This window comes from Vicugna pacos, chromosome 9 (genome assembly GCF_048564905.1).
Source record: "Vicugna pacos chromosome 9, VicPac4, whole genome shotgun sequence".
Taxonomy (NCBI): Eukaryota; Metazoa; Chordata; class Mammalia; order Artiodactyla; family Camelidae; genus Vicugna; species Vicugna pacos.
The window spans coordinates 62,813,768-62,821,998 of NC_132995.1; positions in this window are offsets into that span (position 1 = coordinate 62,813,768).

Genomic DNA, 8,231 nt, shown 5'->3' on the forward strand with positions numbered 1-8,231 from the left:
CTCATCCCAAGGGCAACGTCCAGATTCATTTGTTTTTATGTCCAGACTTTTTCTACATTTTGGATTAATCCTTTTTTTTCCTTTTTCTTTCTTTCTTTTAACAGTTTTAGGCAGCTTCCATGTCCATCTGGATCACATAAGAAGGATTTTAAAGCAGAAATACAAGGTGATTGACACACCTGCCCTGGACACCTGTGCACCATCTGATTTCCAGATCAGGCATTACTTGACTCTACTGGGAGAAATAAGAAAGGGGCCCAGGGGTGCTCCAAGGAAAGGTTATTGCGAATTCGAGGGATTCTTATAAGCAAAAGTCTCATCATTGATGAGGTTAGAACACCAAAATGACATGACGATGATCTCTGGCCTGTATTAACATGCAGAAGAGGTGGATAGCATCCTGGACTGTAGCCAGAAACATACATTTGCTGATACCTATTTTGTGTCCAGCCGCTCTACCCCTTGGACTTGATGTCTGCATTTAACTGGCCTTCAATTTTGCTGCAGCGAAAAAGAAATCTCCTAAACGTGACTGGAAAGAGAAGACCTAGGACTGCCCAGCAGCTGGAGTGAGGAAGGAAGACACACAGCGAGGATATTAAAAAACTGACTGTAATGAATAGTTTTAAAGCCCTATCTGGTTGTGTCCCAGTGAACTCCCTTGAGGTCTCTCCCCCAGTTTCTATTCTTCAGGCTGGCTGAACTCAGTCATTCCAAAACGAGGGAGATGCTGATGGGGTGGGGTGAGAGAGATGAAAAAAACCATCTCAGCATCCCATTGCTAAGTCATTTGTTCATTTAGCAAATATTTCTTGAGTGCCTACTCTGGGCCAGAAGCTGTTCCAGGCACTGGAAATCAGTGAATGAAACAGAGCCCCTCCAACCTCTCCCTGGTAAATCTCTGCCTCTTGGTGCTTCCACTCTGCAGCATCTGTAGATGGTGATAAACATGTGGGGAGATGGGTGGAGGGAGAAAGCTGCCAGGACAAAGGTGGCCAGGAGGGGAGGTCAGAAAGCTGGGAGAGGCAGCGAGGTGAAGGTGCAGTGGTGGGAGTACCCCTGACTCAGCACGCTGACCAGCTCCTGGAGAGGGAAACTCAGCCTCAGGCCAGAGTTCTCCAGACAAGTCCTCACTGCTTGTAAAGGATTTTGTCCTAGAGCTCTGGGCTAGTCCGTTACCTGAGCCCCTCTGGGATTTCCTGGAAGATTCAGTATGCTGCAGTTAACATCATAGGGACTTGTCTCTGTCAATTCTGTAGGTATGAGGTCATGCTATTTCCTCAAAGCTCAGAACCCAGGAAGGAAAGAGCCCCCATGCCCAGCCTGCCATGACAGCCTACGGTGGGTGGGTGGGTGCTGCCCCCTGGTGGTACTAGGAGATCCTTCTCCAGACCTCCCACACTGGGCTGTGGTAATGGAAGAAAAAGGGGCTAATAGTCCTGAAGTAACGACTGGTTCTAGGTTTCCCGTCAACTCCAGGACCTCAGGTAGCTCTCCATCTGGGACTCTGCCTGCTTTCTTTTCTCGCTTTTACTTTCCTCCAAGACCTTGATAACCAACAGGCTTAAGCAAGACCATGAAGCAGTCACAGTTAGAAATTCCTAATTTCGTAAACTTCTTTCCCTTCACTGTCACCTTTTCTCTACCTTCCTCCCCTGCATGCCCTGGTTTCTTCTGGCTTTCCGGAAAGAACATCAGTCTGGGAGCCAGCTTATGCTGAAGTGTTGGTCACAGTGGGTTTCCATCACCAGGAATAAAGGTATGGCAAAAGAAAAGGAAAAGAGAGCAATGTTTGATCCCAGAGTGGCACTGATGGGAGCCTGTGAAGTACCTGTAGCCTTTCTAGTGCCCCCCTCCCACATAAGGCCCTTGCTGTCTGAGAACTGAGGGCAACCTGGCCAGTGGGAGGCTTGAGAGCCTGATATTACAGCCATTTACCCCTCCCCTTCCCCTTCCGGGCCTGGTGTGGGGCTCAGCCACTTCGGGGTAACATGAGCCATCCAATCTCCTCTCCATCTTTTTTCTGTGGACTCTGGACTCTGCTTGTTTTGAGGGGCTCCAGGTCTAAGAGCAGGCCCCATGGCTGCCAAGACAAGGTCCTAGCCATTGATATTCACACCTTCCCCTTTTGATATCCCAGCTCCTGCCAAGGACCAACCCCGTCCTTCCTCAGGTTCAGGTCAAGGAGCCAGCATCCTTTCCCAGCCTTCCCTGCTTCCCAGACTGGTTAATTGAGTTGCTTTATCAGCCATCATCATGGGGCAGAGGGTGATAGAGCCTTTTCCTTCGTGGAGGGAGAAATGGGAGGGCGAGAGGAGACTGAAACCTCCTGTTAGCTTATCACTTCATTTTATCTTACCTCCCACCCCTACCTCTAGGCAGCCAGTGGAGACTTGCAGGCTCCAAATAAAATGCTGAGAGCCTTCCTGGGAGGAATTGGGAAGGACTTGGACACAGAAGATGGCCCATAGGGCCTTGTGGAGGTCATCGAGAAGGGCTCTGTGCAAGGGCTGAGGACAGGGTTGGGCTGCTGTGAAAATCCTAGTGAAGGTGTATTCAGGGCTCTGGGGGAGCTCCACAGATGGCCTTTGATGGCCCAGCTCTTAAAGGGAAAGGATCAAAAGTCCTGGGCAGGACTCAGAGCCTCATAAATCATGGACTTGGAGTCAAAGGGCTGGAAGGGACCTGAGTGCCAGCTTACAGACATGGTCTCCTTGAGAGATTTCAGACCTAAGGAGCCATGAGTGCTGGGAAACTGAACTGGGCCTGGGGTTGGGCCCATGTGGCCTCTGCATGTGGAACAGTGTTCATGGGTATCACAGAATCGGGGCTGGCTAAGTGGATCCCCAGAGCCCTCCTGGCTCCAGGATGCTGAGGAAGAGACCCAGCTCAGGTCCAGAGAGCAAGAGCGCATGTGCACACATGGTAGCTCAGGACCCAGCTGGCAAGACTCCTTGGCACTCAATGCTCCTCCATCTAGAAAAGTATAGATTCCTCCCACTTGGGCTGAACTCCAGCAAAACTGGTTTATTCCATTAGAGTAGTGAATTAGGCCTGATGGTCCTGTTCCCCTCTGGCAATGGCTGCAGGAAAAGGAAAGCAGTTGTTCGGAGAGGCAGACCAAACTCCGGCTCCTCCTGGGGACTCATGAAGCCCGTGGATCCTTCCCTGCTTGGGCCATCCGTGAGAAGAACAAAGACACCCAGAAGCCAGCCACAGGCTCCACCTCCACTGGGTCTGCTCTGCAACCGGCACCATGGTTTGCATGGAATAGTCCTAATAATGGCTGGTTTGCTGTTGAGTGACAGATAAGGCCTTCTCCCCATTTCCCGGGTTTCTTCGCACATGCAACCATGTAAGTAAATGCAGCAGCGTGCCCGGCACTGGTGAGTGTGACATGGCAGGTTGTGCCAAGTCAGATTATAACTACAAGGCAGGGACCCCTGCCTGAGTTTTCCTTGTATATTCCCAGTGCTTGGCACAATCCTATGCACTCAGAACACTTGTTTTATGCTTGATGCATGGAATTAATGAGGTGGTGGAATGAGAGTGGGCAGGTGGGAGCCCTCCCTGTCAGCATTTTGCTGTACTAGAGGGCTCCTTGGATTTGGGAGTCAAGAAACCCAGTCTTTGGCCCCAGTTTTGCCCCTACTTGGTTGACACTCAGATCACTTCCAGCCCTTTTACTCCAAGTCCATGGTTTATGAGGCTCTGAGTTTCTCCTCTCTGGGCCTCAGTTTCCCCAGCTGTTCTATGAAGACGTTGGGCCAGATAATCACTAAGATTCATATTCTGATTCCTGCTGCTGTGAAGCAAATTACCCCAATTTAGTGGTGTAAATCCAATAAGCATTGTATTTTGCTCGTGATTTTATGGGTCAGGAAGTTAGGAAGGGATGGTAAAGAGACCTTACTTAGAGTCCCTCGTGCAGCTGCAGGCAGATGCCAGCTGGGGCTGCAGACTTCTGAAGCTCAGCTGGGCTGAATGTGCACCACGGTGCGTTTATGTGGCTGGCAGTTGATGCTGGCTGTTGGCTGGGAACTTGGCTGAAGCTGTTCACCTGCAAACACATGGCCTCTCTGGAACAGGCTAGTCGCACGGTGGTTGCACTTCTTAGATGGTGGCTGAGTTTCCCCAGAACCGGTGTCCCTAGAACGCCTGGTGGAAGGGGCATGATCTATTCTAATCTAGCCTCAGAAGTCACATGGCATCACTTCTGCCACACTCTGTTGGTCAAAGGAGGCGTTTGCTCACCCAGATTCAAGGGGAGGAGCGTGGACTCCATTCCCTTGAAGTGTTAAAGAATTTGGGATCTTCTTTTTTTAAAAAAAAAAAAAGGCCACCACATCCCTATGGTCTGTAGAATCCTTCTACTCCAGCCCAAAGCCCTGTGCCCAGAACTGGGGGATGCTGTGTGGCTGGTTGTGGCTGTTTGTTATTGGGAGCCGGGTGGTGTGCGGGATGGGTGAGACCCCCACACTCTGATACTCCCTTTCCTTACATGGTGCCTTCTTTCCCCTTCTTCCTCTTCCTTCTTTGGCTTCTTTGAGTTTTAGGCTGAAACTGTCCTTTCTGAATAGTTCTGGGAGAATGACTGCCTGCAAGGGAGATAGGGCCCCCAGAATGAAGCAGGCCCTGTGGACTTACTCAGTTGTAAGAAGGAAGGAAGCTAATATTTAATGGGCACCTATTCCAGCTTGGAAGGAATTCTATCCTACATTTGAGTGGGTTTTCCAGAAAGAGTTCATTTTCCCCTCATAACATCTCTGCAAAAAAGAGATTTTATTGTCATTCTTCTTTTAGAAAAGGGAGGTTCAGAGAGTTCAGTGATTTGCCCCAGGTTATAGGATTGGTGACAGAGTCATGATTCAAACCTACCTCATGCTGCCTGCCCCAGGCAAACACACGGCAGAAGAAATCATCTCTCGTGTCCTCCCACGTGGCCTTCTCTTCCTCCTTCTCTGCTCCCTCCATCCAGGGCCCCAAGCTCAGCCACCCACCTCCCATCAGAGCTTCCTTGTCTGTACCCCACTCAGGCACAAGTGATGGGAGATCCCTGGCCCCCTGGAATGGGCTCATTACGTAGGCCACCAATTCTTTGACCCCCTTCCCATCAGCCAGCGGGGCCTCTATGCCCTCCCATTGACTCTGGACAGATGCTGTGACACCCACGGAATATGGCAGAAGTGACACTGAGCCATTTTTCAAGTCCAGGGCTTAAGAAATTGGCAGCTTCTACCTCCCGTCTCTTGAAATGGTCTCTCTGGGCACCCTGAGCCATCACATACATGTCTGGCCACCCAGAGATAAACTGTGCTGGCGAGTCCAGTTGTAGAGGCTCCTCTGGGGACAGTTTGAGCTCAGGGTGCCAGCCGTTCTCACTGAGGTGCTGGCCATTTGAATGAATGTGAGCAAGGCCACCTTGAAGTCTCCAGACCAGCTCATCTGCCAACTGAATACCACTGAGCAACCTCAGTTGTCACCAGAAGAGCCACTCAGACAAACCCTGCCTGAATTATTTACCCCCAAAACCATGAGCTGTAATAAAATGGTTGTTTTAAGCCACTAAGTTTTGAGGTAACTGGATACACAGCAACGTGTATTATCTCATTCAATCCATGCATTATTTCCATCTTACAGACTATGAAATTTAAGCTCAGAGTGGTTAAAATAATTTGCTCTAGGTCTTTCAGGAAGCAGAGGGCCTAGCTGGCATCTGAACTTGAACTGACTCCATAATTTCCTCAAACCCAAGCCTTTTTTATACCACTTCTCAGTGGATCTCTATGTCCCCCCTGGAAGCAGATTTGGCATTCCAAAAACATTACCTTCAACCAGAGAATTGAACTAATTTTCAAGGAGTGATATTTCCCCATTTGAGAGAGAGATGGGGAGGGCCAAGATATTTCCCCATTTGAGAGAGAGATGGGGAGATCTGAAGATGGGAGGGAGGAGGGAGGGGTTCCCTTCCCCAAACTCAGGACAGAGAGCCCTGATTTACTTATGTTTGTGTATCCATAGCTGGCACAGAACCTATTCATGGTGGATACTTAATAAATGTGCGTTCAGTGAATAAATTAACAATGGAATAAGTGATTGAGTTGGTGGGGAAGGGAAACAGACCAAGATCTGGAGAGAAAGGTTTTCCTGCCCTCTGGTGGCTATTTCTGGAACAGCACTTTCTTCTCTGTGGTGGGAGAAGGAAATGGAAGGTTCCTTGGGGGACTTCGGCTGTGTCAGGGATCAAGCAGCATCATTCCAGTCTGGAGTAGGGTGCCAGGGGGCGGGGCCTCCCCCAGGAGCCAGACTTCCTGTCTCTCCCAATGTCTGTGTTCCTTGAGATGTGAAGCAAGAAGTGCTTCCCCGACCCCTAGTTCATTCTGTTTCCTAGGAAAATAAATATATGTCCCTCTTCATCCTCCTCAAACTCTTCAGCCAGACAGCTAGGCAGCCCCTAAGCTCCCACAGAAGTCCTCTCTGATCCCTCCCATCCAGGCTTTTGCTGCAAACCTGCCTTCGGGATCCATGGCCTCCACCATCCCCTCTCCCTGATGCCGGAGTAAGTCAGGAAGGCAAGAAAAGTTCAGTAAGAACAGACACTTTACTGTACACCAGGGGGGTGGGGTTAGAGAGGAACGAAGGACCCCGGGGGTGACAACGCCTCGTCCCCTCCCCTGGGCTGAGTGGTCTTGACCCAGGACTCTGAGCAGCACGGGGTGCGTGGACTCGAATTGTTCTAAACTTGCACCAGAACCTAAAATGACACCTGCTGTGTGTGTTTGGGTCTATACAAAGCAGTACTTGGGATGAGAAAGGACCTTGGATGTTCTTGCCCCATCCCCAGTCATTAGGCTCCAGTGAAGGGGCAGCAGGCCCCCAATTTCAGGGCCTGGTGGGCGCTTGGGGAGACAAGTGTGTTCCAGCCTGTGCTCTGGCAGGGAGGGGGCGGTGTGGCTGTGAGGACGGGCAGAGGAAAGCCCCCCCCATGACACCTGCAGGCCTGTTTAGGCCTGGGACCACGCAGCTCCCGAAGCCCCGCCTCACGCGAGGGCTTCTCCTGGCACTAGGAAAGCCGCAGTCCCCACAGACTCATTGCTGGAGGGCAAGAGCCAGCCTGGCTGGCATCAACCCATATGCCCACCTGTCCACCCCATCTGGGCCTCAGACTTCATGCTGCCTCAGTGGAGAAGGCTCCCTGAGCAAGAAGCTGGTGACTGGGGCTGGAAGGCAGGCAGGGGCAGGACCAAGGGACCAGGGACTCTTTTCAGGTAGGCCCCTGCCCTGTCCTGCCCTGGAGTCTGCTCTGTCCCTGGTGGGCACTGTATGGACAGCACCAAAGTCAGTGGGGCAGGGACACTGTGCAGGAATGTGGAGGCCTGCCCCTCTCTGGGCACCTCCTGCCCCTCCAGGGGATCTGGGCTGGATCTTACCTCACCAGATCCCCGCCCCCTTGACCTTGCCCACTCCCAGTTCCCCTGAGCCATGAGCAGAGGTATGAGTCAGAGGCACAGAGAGGGGCAGCTGTTCCTTCTGAACACTGACACCGATGTCTCAAGGACAAATACAGGACAGAGGCACTGGAAGATGCCCTCTTGGGGGCTCACCGTCTTAAGAAATCCAGCACTTTCCCTGGGGAATGAAGAGCTTGTGACTCCAGTGGGCACAGCAAGAGGTTGGCTGGAAAATAAATGTGGGGGCTTCCCCATCCCCCCAAGACCACTCCTTCCCTGTTTCTGGCAGGCCCAGTGGTGTGAAGGCAATGAGTCACCAGCAAGAAGCGTGTGCCTTTCCCACAGCTGGAGGCTTCCCACGGGACCCTGCCCTGAGGCCTCGCCTGATGGAGCCGAGAGGAGGAGGTGGCAGCAGGGAGGGCAGCGTGGTCTTCAGGAGTGTGAACACTGGGAACCACAAATCAGCACCCTATGCACACCCACACCCACACATGTGCGCACACACACACGCACGCATGCACACGCACACACGCCAAGCTCCAGGCCATACGTCTAACAGCAGAGACACAGCCAGGACAGCGCCCAGCCTACAACAGCTGGCTACGAGCACTACCCAGCCCACGAGGACCAAGTAGACGGCCCCAGCTCAGCTGCCCTATCACAGGCTGGCGGGCTGGGGCCTGGCCCAGCCGCAAGCTACAAAATTAAAAATATATCAAATATACAATGAAAATAGATCTGTACAGCACTGAGGATGAAAATAGTCCACCAGCCACAGTA